This window comes from Magnolia sinica, chromosome 1 (assembly GCF_029962835.1).
Source record: "Magnolia sinica isolate HGM2019 chromosome 1, MsV1, whole genome shotgun sequence".
Taxonomy (NCBI): Eukaryota; Viridiplantae; Streptophyta; class Magnoliopsida; order Magnoliales; family Magnoliaceae; genus Magnolia; species Magnolia sinica.
Genome location: NC_080573.1, coordinates 51,407,434 through 51,421,588, shown reverse-complemented (window position 1 = coordinate 51,421,588; position 14,155 = coordinate 51,407,434). Strand labels below are relative to the sequence as shown.

At 39.5% G+C, this 14,155-nt stretch overlaps 1 non-coding gene across 1 annotated transcript; it reads left to right on the top strand.

The window, feature by feature from the left end:
• Positions 1 to 3,546: 3,546 nt before the first annotated feature.
• LOC131222864 (small nucleolar RNA R71) lies at positions 3,547 to 3,653 on the top strand. Its single transcript, XR_009160211.1, has one exon. It is a non-coding gene; the product is annotated as a small nucleolar RNA R71 (small nucleolar RNA).
• Positions 3,654 to 14,155: the final 10,502 nt, after the last annotated feature.

Below are 14,155 nucleotides of genomic sequence, written 5' to 3'. Positions count from 1 at the left end.
AGAATAAATTCATGTTCAAAATCCTCCTTATAGGATCCCAAGATAGGAACCTAGTATATGGGTGTTGGGAGCCGAGAATGGGGTACTACGGAGGCTGTCGGCTCCAGATTCGGCTTTTGAGAATTTTGTGAGCCCAGTTTCCAAGTTTGGGGCATGACAATATCAGTGAATTAAGGTGAATGGGAAACTTTGAACAATTGTTCGTCAGGGAACATGTCATTAATATGTGTCGTCTCAAGGGAATCGAAGGGATTAAGGCAAAAAAGATGGTCAGCCACTTCGTTCTCTACTTCATTTTTATCCTTTATTTCTAAATCAAATTCTTAGAGTAGGAGGATCCATCAAGATACTTGAGCGCCGCATGATCTGTGTAAATAATGATTTTCGATCCGATTTAGTGCGACCTAAATTTGTCCAAAGAGAAAACTATAGCTAAAAGTTCCTTTTCCGTAGTCGAGTATTTCACTTGGGCAGGATTTAGAGTTCTACTTGCATAATGAATAACGTAGGGCTTATTTTCTTTTGTCCTAAAACTACTCCAAGAGCATAGCGAGATGCATTGCACATAAGTTCAAAAAGAAGGCTCTAGTCAGGTGGCTACATGATAGGTGCAGTGGTTAACATGCCCTTAAGCTTAGTGAAAGCTTCCTGGCATTGCTCAGTCCACTCGTATGGTGCATCCTTTTGAAGTAGATTACATAAGGGATGAGAGAGGTGACTAAAGTCCTTTATGAATCTTCTGTAAAATCAGGCATGTCCTAAGAAGGATCGCATGTCTCGTATGTTCTTAGGTGGAGGTAGGTTAGAGATAAGATCGATTTTAGCCTTATCTACCTTGATTCCTTTGGACGAGATGATATGTCTAAGGACAATTCCCTTACGAACCATGAAATGACACTTCTCCCAATTGAGTACTAAATTCTTTTCTTCACATCTTTTCAGCACATATTTAAGATTCTTTAAGCAATCACTGAAAGATGGACCAAAGACAAAGAAATCATCCATGAAGACCTCTAGATATTGCCCCACCATGTCAGAAAAAATACACATCATACATCACTGAAAAGTGACAGGAGCATTACATAGTCCGAATGACATCCTTTAGTAAGCAAAGGTGTCATAGGGACATGTAAATGTGTCTTTTCCTGATCTTCAAGGGCTATCTCTATCCGATTGTAGCCCAAATACCCATCAAGGAAACATTAATATGAATGACCAGCTAACATTTCTAAAATTTGATCAATGAAGGGTAAAGGAAAGTGGTCCTTCCTCGTGATGGTATTCAACTTCCTGTAGTCAATGCACATTCTCCAACCAGTAGTAACTCTAGTTGGTACGAGTTCATTGTTGACATTGACTACAATGGTAATTCTAGACTTCTTAGGAAGCACCTGAGTTGGACTCACCCATTGACTATCGGATATAGGGTATATGATACCCACATCCAATAGTTTAAGAACCTCGGCTTTAATCACTTCCTTTATGTTTGGATTTAATTTACATTGTGATTGCCGAGAGGTCTCTGCATTATCTTTGAGATAAATGCGGTGAGTACAAACTGAAGGGTCAATTCCCGTGAGGTCCGCAATCGTCCATCCAAGGGCTCCCTTATGCTCAATGAGAGTAGATATGAATATACTCTCCTATTCTTATTCAAGGTGGGATGAAATCACCACCGGATTTGTCTCATCTTGACCTAAATAGACATATTTTAAATCAAAGGGAAAAGGTTTTAGGTAAAGCTTTGGTGCCTTGAGGTTGGACGGCAGAGGCACTTCTTCGGTTTGGCGCAATTCTTCAAATTGTGGCCTCAACCGGTTAACTTCAAGTATCGGCGCAGTATCAAGCATCGCAACCATCTCCCTAACCATGTCATCATCAAAATCATGTTAAAAGCATGTCTCTAGAGGGTCAGAGGATAAGGTCAAAGGCGTTCTATCTTCCACGAAAAAGATAATCATGTTAATGTCGTGGAAATCGTATCATCCTCTAACCGTCTGCCTGTGTTGAAAAAGATGTTTAACTCCAATGTCATATTCCCGAATGACATGCTCAAGACACCACTCATGTAATTGATGATTACATTTGAAGTGGCAAGGAATGGGCGACCAAGAATGACAGGAATCTGAGTGCTCATGTTACTGATGGGTTCAGTATATAGGACGATAAAATCTATAGCGTAGTAGAATCTGTCAACCTGGACCAACACATCCTCAATTATTCCTCTCAGTACACGAACAGAGCGATCAGTAAGTTGTAATGTGGTTAGGGTGGGTTTTAATTCGCCCAAACCTAACTATTTGTACACCGAGTAGGGAATCAGATTTACACTTGCTCCTAAATCAAGCAGTGCATGCTCAATTCAGTAGTTCCCTCTTACACAAGGTACGGTTGGGCTACTAGGATCTTTGAATTTCTATGACACATCTTGCTTTAGGATGACACTTACTTTCTCAGTCAATAAGATTTTCTTTTGAATATTTTGTCGTATTTTGGTTGTACACAAGTCTTCAGGAATTTGGCATATGAAGGTATTTGTTTTACGACATCAAGTAGGGGAATATTGACCTTCACTTATTTCAACACCTCTAGAATGTCCTGAGAGTTAGAGAGAGGTTTTAGTGCAGCCAACCATTGGGGAAATGGAGCAACTAACTTCCTTTGAGGTTTCAAGTCTAATTCTTGTGGAGCATGGCTAGATCCATCATCTTTGTCCTCTTCCGGTTCCTTAGGCTTTTCAACCCTAACCAGAATGGTTTTGTCAGTTGTCTTCCCACTCCCAAGAGTGGTAATGGATTTAGCTTGTTCCATCTGATTTGAAGAGCTTAGATCACTTATCTCATATTGCGGTTTAGGATTGGGGAGAGGTTGAGCAGGAAGCATCCCCTTTTCTATAACCGTCATACATGAATCCATCTTTTGCATAGATTTTGTAAGTTCTCGTATTGGTTGAGTAAGCTCTTATGAGGAATTTTGAACCGGTTCTTCTTGAGGTTTCCTTTGATTTGGATTTTCATTGAAGAAACCTTGAGGGGTAGTTGTTTGTCCATTCCTCCAATTAAAGTTTAGATGATTTCTCCAACCAGGATTGTATGTATTGGAGGTAGGTCCATTGAAAGGTCTTTGGTAATTGTTCACGGCATTGGATTGCTCATTCAACACTTCTTGAAAGGCAGGTATTGTTAGATAATTTTCAGTTGTGTGAACGTTGCAAGCACAAATACCGCAAACAATTTCCTTATCCTTATCCTTCTTTAATTCCATGGCCTCAAGTTTCCTGGTGAGATAAGCCATTTTAGCATTGATATCATCGTCCTCTTTCAGGAGATACATTCCACCTCTCTCCTTGGATTGAGTCAACTTAGACATGGTGCTTGGTTTTGGGTATTGTCCCATGATTGTGTGTTTTTAGAAAGTCTATCCTAGTAGTCCCATGCATCATCGACATTTTTATTCATGAATTCCCCATTGCACATTGTCTCGACTAATTGGCGCATGGAAGATGTCATACCATCATAAAAGAAGTGTGTAATGCGCCACGTTTCAAATCCGTGTTGTGGGTAGGAACTGACATGATCCTTGAACTGCTCCCAACATTGGAAGAATGTTTCATCCTCCTTTTGGGTGAAATTCATGATTGACTTTCTAAGGGTGTTCATTTTATGATATGGAAAATATCTCTTTATGAACTCCCTTATCATGTCATTCCATGTGCCAATAGATCGAGGACATAGTGAATGCAACCATGTCTTAGCTTTCTCTTTCAAAGAAAAGGGAAAGAGTTTCAGCCTGACCGTGTCGTCAGACATGTTAGGAAAATATAAAGTGGTTATGATCTCATCGCACTCTTTTAGGTGTAAGTACGGATTTTCTGACTCAAGCCCATGGAATTTAGAAAGGAGTTGGATCACCCTTGGCTTGATATCCATGTGTCATGTATTCTCTGGAAAAACCATGCATGAGGCCGTACTCACCCTCGTCGGTTGTAAATAATCTCGTAAATACGAGGCGGGGGTGCTTGATGAACCTCATTCTCATCCCGGACTTCCCCAACCCGAGGTTGAGGTTGTCCTTTTGGTTGATTGGCCAGTTGATTTGCAGCCATAACCTCAATTAACTATGGAGATCTTGAGCAGTGTCTAGTCCTGCGATGGATAGTTAACCCCTCAACCAATCCTCCTTTAGTCAAGAGACGTCGAGTGTTGTCATAGACCCACTTGGGCATGAAACACTCGTAGCTCTCAATTCAGATTCTAAACCTAAACATAAAAGAAAGAGAGGAAATAGAAATCTAGAAAGAAACAGAAGAGAGTGGGAAAGAAGTTACCAAATTAGAAGTACTTAAGTTAAGCATAACAAAACAAAACAAGTCAGTTTCTAAAAATAGAAAGTCTAAAATTAAAAAGTTCCAAAAAAAAAAAAGAAAGTAAACTAGTTTTAAAAAGGGAAAATTCGTAAAAAAGGAAAATACAAAGTTTCTAAAAAGAAATTAGGAAAATTCTAAACCTAAATTAGAAAGTAAGTCAGTTTCCAAAAATAAAAGAGATCCTGAAAATAGAAAGTTTCTAAAAATAGAAAATAAAACCCTAATCCTAAAAATAGAAAAATAGAAAAATTAGAAAGAGATTACCAATTTAGAAAGCCTATATCAAGGTCCTACAAAACACGAAAGTTAGGTTAGTTTCTAGAAATCAAATAGAAAAAACCTAAACCTAGAATTAAAAACTAGAAAAACTCTAATATTAACCTAATTCTAAAACTAGTTAATCTTAGAAAAATATAACCGTCAATCCCCAGCAATGGAGCTAAAACTTGTTCACCACCTCAAGTATAAGGTCGGGATGTAGTAATAATCTCGGTAAGACCGAGGTCGAATCCAAAGGGACTGATCCTTACACATAATCTGAAAGTAACCAGATCTGGAACTAGAAGAAGATGTAATCTAAATGAGGAAAATTTAAGAGAATAATGGTGAAATATTAAACTAAAACTTGTAAAATTCAAAGGTCGGAAACTAGGGTGCCAAGGATCTACCTGTAGAGATCAAGGAGATCTATGCTTGATTCACGAACACAATTAGAATCAGAGTCCCATCTTCATCCAGTTGAAAGATATTCCATTAAAAACCAATTTTGAACTTCCTTTGATCTAGTTTTGAAGAGATGATAGGTATGAGAATTAGAATCGATTCCATCACAAAACCATGCCCAAGCAAACAACAAAATTTAACCAATCCACACCCAATCTAAGAGAGTTATGAACGTAGGGAAGGATTCCATCATCCAACCATGTCCATGAGACGATGGTGAACAAAAGGGTTCCTACAATCACAACCTTAACACATGTATAGAATATACTCAAAGCTATCGTAGATCTATTGTAATTCAAGTCACAACAAACCATTAAAAACTATGAATATTTCTCATAATCAAACCATAATCAAAGAGAGTTCAACTTAACAAAAAACAAAGCATAGAAAACACCCCATCATGTTACAAGCTTCACCTCTTAGCCCTAGCTAAGAGGTTTAGGTCATCATAGACATGATTTGTTACGCCCTGAAATTCGGGGGTTGAGCATAACTCAGTTCCCAAGTTTCAAAACATCACTTATGCAACATATTTAATGATGGATGTATGTTGTTTGTAAGAGTACATAAAACATGGGATAGATTAAGGCAAACTGCAAACATAATTCAGGGATAAGTGAAAGACGCAAGCGAAAAACTTAAAGAAACATATGTGTACATATGCAAGTCCCTGAAATACGTAAACATGCCACGTCATACTTATAAGTGTTACTATCAAAAGTACAAGTATTAAATGACATAATCTATTACAATAATCCAGAATTCCCCGCACATCAGGACATGGCTCATAAGAACCCGCCTGAAAACTGCATAAAAGAAAATGTGGTCTCATCATCCTCAAACTCCTACTCTGCCTCAGAGGTCGCATCAACATCTACATCTAAGACAGAGTCTAGTTGGTATGTATAACACCACCCCAGAACGTGGGAGTGAGTGATCAACTCAGTGGACCAATAAAGCAAAGGTTAACATGTGATCAATTCAATTAAGCAGTAATGATAAAGAAGAACAATCAAACATGTCCTAATTACTCTTGTTAGTGCAAGGATGCATGTATAAATGATGCATGCCCTCGCCTTCCTCCCTCAATGTCTTCATCTTACGTTACGCATGGCATCCTCCTGCAGTGCCAACGACTTCCACGCACATGCAAATGCGGTGCATGAACATGATTACTAAGTTGTTATTAGTCTTTTTCATATAGCAGGATTGGGAACCTCATATCAAATTCCACACAGTGATCCATTCTAGGGTTATCAGTCCTAGGCCATCTCATACGATCATATGGTTTAGGTCGTTGCAAAGGGCTCGTCACCAATCAATGCACGCCTATCATACCTTCGTTACTACTCTAAGGCTCGTTGCCCTAAGGTAGTATCAAGGTATGCTCGAGGTCACTACAAAGGGCTCGTCACCAATCAATGTAGGCCGACAGCACGAATATAGTGTCCCATACCACCATAATCAGCTCACGGGTTTGGTGTGCTCACTGGTCACTACGGGGAGGCTCGTCACTCCAGCGTAGGCCGACAGCTCGACCACGGTGTCCCATACCACCATGTCCGGCGCATGAGTCTCAGCGGATCAAGGTACAACGGTTAACGGGATTTCATCAGTAAGTTTGGTACCTTAGATTCGAGCAATAACGTCCATACATGGTTAACATACATCGGACAATCAGGTTACTTGACGAACTCGACTAGCACGAGCGCACATTGGGTTGATCGACATAGAGTGTGCAAACACTCCGGGTGGCCAAACCACTGCCGATAACTCTAATACGACTCGGGTTCGTCAAATCACGTCTTTCGTGGCGAAAGCAACCTCAGCCATAAACTCAAGGCCGATTACCGATTTACTGGACTATTTCATAGTCCCAAACACATTCCACTACAACAGATATTCATATCAACACTTGAAACAGTAATGGAACAACAATTCCAATCATACAGTATGTGAGCAGTTCAAGAATATCAACTTAACATGGATTTCAACATAAGTAGTGCTTGAAGTTAAACAACAAAGAATGTGACTTGCATATAGGAAATCATACACACCAATAGGAGAGTTGAGAATCGCTTCTCAACGTCCGCAAAGAGGATAATATGTTACACTTTAGACCATTCAGACATTTCTACAAACACTTAGACTACATAGGTCAACACACATGACGTATGTTGGAATACATGCATTTGGACAATTCCTTTTGCCAAGGAGTTGACACACATACAACTAGCATAAATACACGATAGTTAATCATGGCAAGCACGTGTTCATATTTTATACGTATACGATACTTCCTACATAGAATACGCAAATCTCAATATAATACATACACATTAGGAATGCAAAATAAACATAACATTTGGCATGTGAAATTGCACCCACAACAAGAATAAACCATTAGCTAACATTAAAAGCCTTGAAAACCATAGCCTATACGAATATAGTCCGTACCTTAAACCAGAAAAAGCACACCGAACTGATTCAGACGATATGTCTTCGTCAACGGCGACTAGATAACCTAAGGCAAGAATAGAAATGAGCTACATCAACACAGACTCTTCTAAGCTCTAAAACATATTAGGGTTGGATTAACTTACCCAAGAAGGAACTTAGAATCGCCGGAATAACGATTCAAAAGTGATGGTTTAAGGATGTAGAATAGCAGGAAAGAATCTTGAGATGTTTCACCAACTTCTCTCTCACTTTCTCTCTCCTTTCTCCTCTCTCTTTCTTAGCTAGGGTTTAGGAAATTCGTATGGAAAAGAGAGTGAGGGTTTTAAGGTCTTTATATAGGCCTAACATTGATGAAAATAGCCCCAGGGCCAAGGTATACTTAGGTTATAACCAAATCAGGCCTCTCTCGATCCAACAGAGCACTTCCGGTGGTCCTTTCTCCACGTATGGTCGGACTTAAGCTCATTGACCATGGATCTAGGTCAGGCTGAGTTTTCGTACCGATCGAATTTACAGATCAGCGATGGCGGACCACACTCAATTCAACGGTCACCGAAACTCGATCAGGTCCACAAGCATTATGACATGCCTGGGCCATCTTCCCTGATCTGAGGGTGAAATTGGGTCAGAATCCAACGGTCAGATTGCTTAAAATCGTCGCACAAGCGACACGACTCAGATTTCATAAAATCATATTTAATTTCTCACCGTTCTCACACTCTTCACTCCGGACTCAATCAAATTGACCCAGGACATCATCTGGACTTGATTTTTGAGGTGATGATCAAGTCCAACATGGTGACCATAACTGTCTAAGATCATCGCTATCGGACTTTCGACGCGCGGTCTAGGTCCGAACCAAAGCTTCTAAAAATTCCCAAGAGCAACTGGATTTAGTGTTGAATCCCAGATTTCAGAGTAACATAGCGCCAACGATTCTACAGATTTTGAGTCCTGCAGATCAAATTTAAATTGATTGATGCTAATTTCACAAGCAATCGAGTTTAGCGCTAATTAACCTACAAATAACTTCTAAGGAAAATAGAGTTAGTATTCGGGTCTTAGCATGAAATTTTTCGGGACATTACATGATTAAACTAAACTCTTATCAAAGTATTAAAGAAAACAAAGAAGGGAAGGAAGAACTTGTCATCGGCGACTTCTCTCTCTCTCCACGCTTCTCACGGCTACCACGTCCAAGGATATCCCTCTCTCTCTCTCTCTCTCTCTCTCTCTCTCTCTCTCTCTCTCTCTTCTCTTCTCCCATTATAGCCAATGGAGGTCGGCTGGGTGGTGTGTGTAGCTTTTATGCAGTAAACAAGGAGTTTTTGAAAACTCCTTTCACAACAAAAACGTGAAACCGGTTGCGTTCGACGGCTATGGAAGAACCTCATGATCAAAGAAGATTTGATCTGGCTTTTTGGCGGTGATTGGCTTCACCTTGGGCTCCGTTTGAATGGTCCAAATTGACCGTCTGATCATAGATGGTGGGCCACATCATCTTATCATGTGCCAGCTGCGAACAGATCTGGTTCCGCATCTGTAACGCCCCAAAAATCGGGGGTCGAGCAAAGCTCAACTCCCGAGTTCCAACGCATCACTTATGCAACATAAAAAATGATGATTAAATGTTGTCCATATTAGTGCATTAAACATGAGTGGGGTTACACCAAAGCGGCATATCATACTCCAGAGTTATTTAAATTGAGCAAGTGGAAGACTGAGATGAACATATAAAGTATGTAAGTGTTTATCAATCCTCAGAGTATAAGTATATTGTCAAGCTAAATAAATATAAGCGTTTGTTCCAAAATTTACAAAATATCGAAATGTAACTGTCCAACTAGTCCATGTAACCTTGTAATCTCATCGAATCAGAACAAGGCCTATAGAGACCTGCCTGCTGATTGAATATAGGAGAATTCCTCCTCCTCATCGATGAAGTCCGGCTCAGTCACATAAGCCGCATCATAACCTACATCTAAATTAGAGTCTGGTTGGTGTTTTAAAACACCGTCCCAGAGTGGTAGTGAGTGATCGACTCAGTGGTATTATAAGAAAAAGGTTAACATGTTATCAATTCAGTCAAGCAGTAATGATAAAGCAATATAACAATCATATCCTAATTACTCTTATTAATGTAGGAATGATATGCATAATGATGCATGCACTCGCCAGCACTCCCTCAGCAACATCATCTCACGATCGCGCATGACAAACTCCCTAAATGTGCATTTCCTCACCAAAGCACATGCAATGCAGTGCATGGTCGTGTTAATTAAGTAATTTATTAGGCTTATTCACATAGCAGATTCGGGAACCTAAGGTACCTCCCTTTATATCACATACCCAAAACAATGATCCATCTAGGGTTGCCAATCCTAGTTAATCACATACGATAGGCAAGTTGTAGGGCATCACCCCTATTGAAAAGCATTGGATAGGTAAATTCATGAGTTTACACTCGAGGTCACGATGGAGAGGCTCGTCACCTCAGTGTAAGCCTAAATTTATACTCGACACCTGAACGTAGGCCGACAGCTCAAATATGGTGTCCCATACACCACCATATTCGGCTCACGAGTTTGGGTTGCTCATTGGTCACTACGAGGAGGCTCGTCAGCCTAGCATAGGCCGACAGCTAGATCATGAGGTCCCATACACCACCATGTCCGGTTCACGAGTCTTAGTGGATCTTGATACCATTGTTAAATGGGCTTTACATTGGTAAGTGGTACCTTAGATTCAAATAGTAGTGTCCATACATGGTAAACACACAATAGGCCAATTGGATTAATTGACATGTGCGATTGGTACGAGCACATGTTGAATTGGTCGGCATGGAGTGCTTAAGCACTCCTCGTGGCCTAACCGTTGTCAACAATCACCATACAGCTCGGATTCATCGAACGTATTTAATGTGGCGAAACTAGTTTGACCGCCCTCTCAGGAACAGTTACCGATTGCCTGAACTACGAAGTAGTCCTAATCATACTCAAATGCAATAAGGAATCACATATGCTACTCATACCAGCATTTAACAAACAATACAAACATAAACCTCATTTGAGCATTTTATCACACACATTCGACAAGTTGACATACATATGCATTTCATCCACAAATCATATAGTGACAATTTCCAATACATGAAGAAAACTATTCATATGACTAAGGAAACTAAGAATCCTGTCTCAATACACTTAATGAGTACAATCCATCAACAAAATCTCATTCAGACATTTTAACAAACACTTTGACTGCACATTTCTAAATATATAGACTAGACTTATTACGACATGAATTATAGCAATTCATTTCACAACATCAGTTATAAAGTATATAACATACATGTATCTAAGAGTAGAACTTACTGTAAGTACAAGTCATGATTTCACATTCATTCAAACATTTCAACAAACACATCGGATGCATTTATATATTTACATATTTCACACATGTGTAGTTTATCAAAAACGTCGTAACTAATATCATGTGACAGCAATCAAGTCAGACATAAATCATTGATGACATTGAAAGCCTTGAATACCATAACCAAAACATTTATAATCCGCACCTTTCATCAGTTTGCTCGTTACGAACTTGGTTCGTACACTATGCTTCCGTTTACAACACAAAGACTACCTAAATCACGAAATAAGTTAGCTATTTCATCATTTCCTCTATTTGAATCTCTAAACCAGGATTAGGGTTAGGATTTCTTACCCAAGTCGTATTTGGAATTGACGGTGCAGCAAAACGAGAGAGATGATTTGTCCCGTGGGGTGGTGGGAGTGAATCTCAGTAACGATCCACAAATCTCTCTCTCTTCTCCTCACTCTTCTCTCCTCTTTTCTCTCTTCTCTCTCCTATGGTTAGAGAATTCGTATGGAATAAGAGAGGGGTGGTTTAAGGTCCTTATATAGGCCCATAACTGATGTCAATGGCCCCATGGCCATGGTATACTTAGGTTATATCCAAAGGGTATCTGTTTCGGGCAAACGAGACTCATCTGGAGGCCCATTACTCACCTACGTCATGGAGTAAGTTCCCTAACCATGGGTCTAAGCCAAGTTAAGGTTTTGTCTGATCAGATTTGTAGATCGACCGTGGAGGACTTGTTTCAGTTCATCAGTCATTATCACTCGATCAGGGCCACAAGTATACTGACATGTGTAGGGAAATTTTCCTGATCCACAGGTAAAGTTTGGTCAGAAACTGATGGTCTGAAACCTTCAATTTCTCTTGCAAGTCCAATTCACTTAAGTTTGAGTTCCTTTTCTAAAGATATTCGCGTTTCTCACACACTTTGCTCTAAGCTTAAGTTGTGCGTTTCTGGATACTATTTGGGTTTGATTCTCGCGATGCTTGTCAAGCCTAGTATGGCGGTCATAACCTTATAGTTTCACGGTAATGGACTTTCGACGCACAGTCTAGGTCTGATACAGAGTTTCAATGTGCTCCCGAGAGCAACTGGGTTTTGACATTGCTCCTAGGTCTTTAAGTAATGTTGAGTTAGCGATTCTAATGGTTTTGGGTCTTGCAGTTTGTATAGATTGTGGTTCAAGATAATTCAGCGATTAATTTACCTTAGTACTTAACAAATTTTTTTCTAATTTCTAAAGGATTCGGTTATTAAAAATTTCTACTTGAGGTGGTACTTGGGTCTTTGTACGGATTTTTCCGTGAAGTTACAATCTACGCCCTTAAAGAAAAAGTTCGTCCTCCTTGAAATTAGTACCTTTTCATGTTCCTCGAGAATCTGAGCACTACTAGAAAAATGGGCAAAGGCTACAGATTAAATCCGTAGCACGACCGTCATCGTAGGTGCCGAGCCAATAGGTCTAAAACCTATGGCTACGGATTTAATCCGTAGCCATAGCTTAAAATAGTTACGAATATAATCCGTAGAAAATATTTCTGTAGCCAAAAGCACCGACTGCTACGGATATTATTGGTAGATAAAAGTAGTGTTGGATCCGTAGCAATATTCCGAATTTTATAATAACTACAGTTGTCAGAGTAAAAGTTACGGTCAATATCTGTAGCTATTGCCTACATTAAAATAAATTTATACTCATTCATTCATTTACCACCTGCATAATCATTCATTCATTCATTCAATTACCACCTGCATAATCATTCATTCATTCAATTACAACCTTCATTTCATACCATGGCCTTATGACAAAGGGATCACTTTGTGTGTGTGTGTGTGTGTGTGTAAATCAAAATCAAAACTGTTTGTATAGGGGAAAACGATGCAACAGCCTAGTAGATGGTTATATATCCCAAGTTCTTTTCAACTAAGTCTCACTCATCCATTATTTAGAAAAAAGACAAAAGATAAGTTCATCTGAACTAGTATTTATTCAACAAATAGCAATAGCTAAAAAAAGGGGCTGATCATTCACTTTTGCCATTTTATTGGGCGACAACAAAGTTGTGGATGACTTCTATGGCCAGCTGGTGAGCTGTCTTGTTCTACAGCTTTGCAAGTTCATCCATGGCTTTGTATGTGTCTTTGTCAACAAAAAGCTTTAGATTAAATCGTGCCGGTGCCTTTGTTATGCCCTCCCACTTCTCAATTGTCTCTTTCAGTTTGTCAAAGCCCTGCATAAGACAGGAAGAAACTTAATGTATGCTTACTTTGCCAGTATGGAACTGTTTGGATTTTCTATTAGTTGCCCCAGGAATGATATGTAGATGAAAATGGGGCAAAACCAAGCATTGAGACACTACTGATGAGGAAAGCGTGTTAATAAAATTGATAGTGAATCAAATCTTACTATTTGATTTGAATATGATAACAAAGGATTCACAATTTAACTTTGATGTCGTTTGATAATTGTATGTGAACAGTAAATTTGGAGTACCTGCCTAGGCCCATGTAGAGGTGGGTTTCTTTCAAAGCAACTTTCGACAAAGACATGGTTAGCCATTCAACTAGACCAACCATTCACATCTGTAGAGCAGAAAATTGAGAGAAATACCGAACCTGAAGAAATTCCATAAGCCGCACCAGCTGCCACGAGAGCTATCCTCCTTTCGTTGTTGTTTTCCATCATTGCCAAACACCCATTTGCGCATGATTTACCAATATCAACACTGGGTCCCTCAGGACCTAAAGAACAACCAGTGCCTAATATTACAACAACCTGTATGGCCTTTATTTTAGGGAAGACTCCAACTAATAGATTAAAACCCTGCCTCTGAGAAGACCTTGGCTGCTTTATTTGGTTGAAAATTTCAAGTAATCCATGCATCATGCCAATGACAACTCCTCCAGTCATTGGAATTAACAGTATCCTGTGCCATGTATCAGCCAGTCTCTGCAAATGGAGCCAAGCAGCCCCTTCATTTGGAGTACCTGCCCAGGCCCATTCGTGTAGTACATGAACCTAATTAAATTAAATAATGTATGTGAGCAACACATCAAGGATCATGACTCTGGGAATCAATTATGAAATGACCTCAGACAATCATTAAAAAAGAAATCATGCATGTTTGAATCAAATGCTCTAGCAAATCAATATAGTAATTATGGTACTAAGATAATCTCTTAGCTTCACTACTACCAGAGAGAAACCACGTGTCACGAGAATA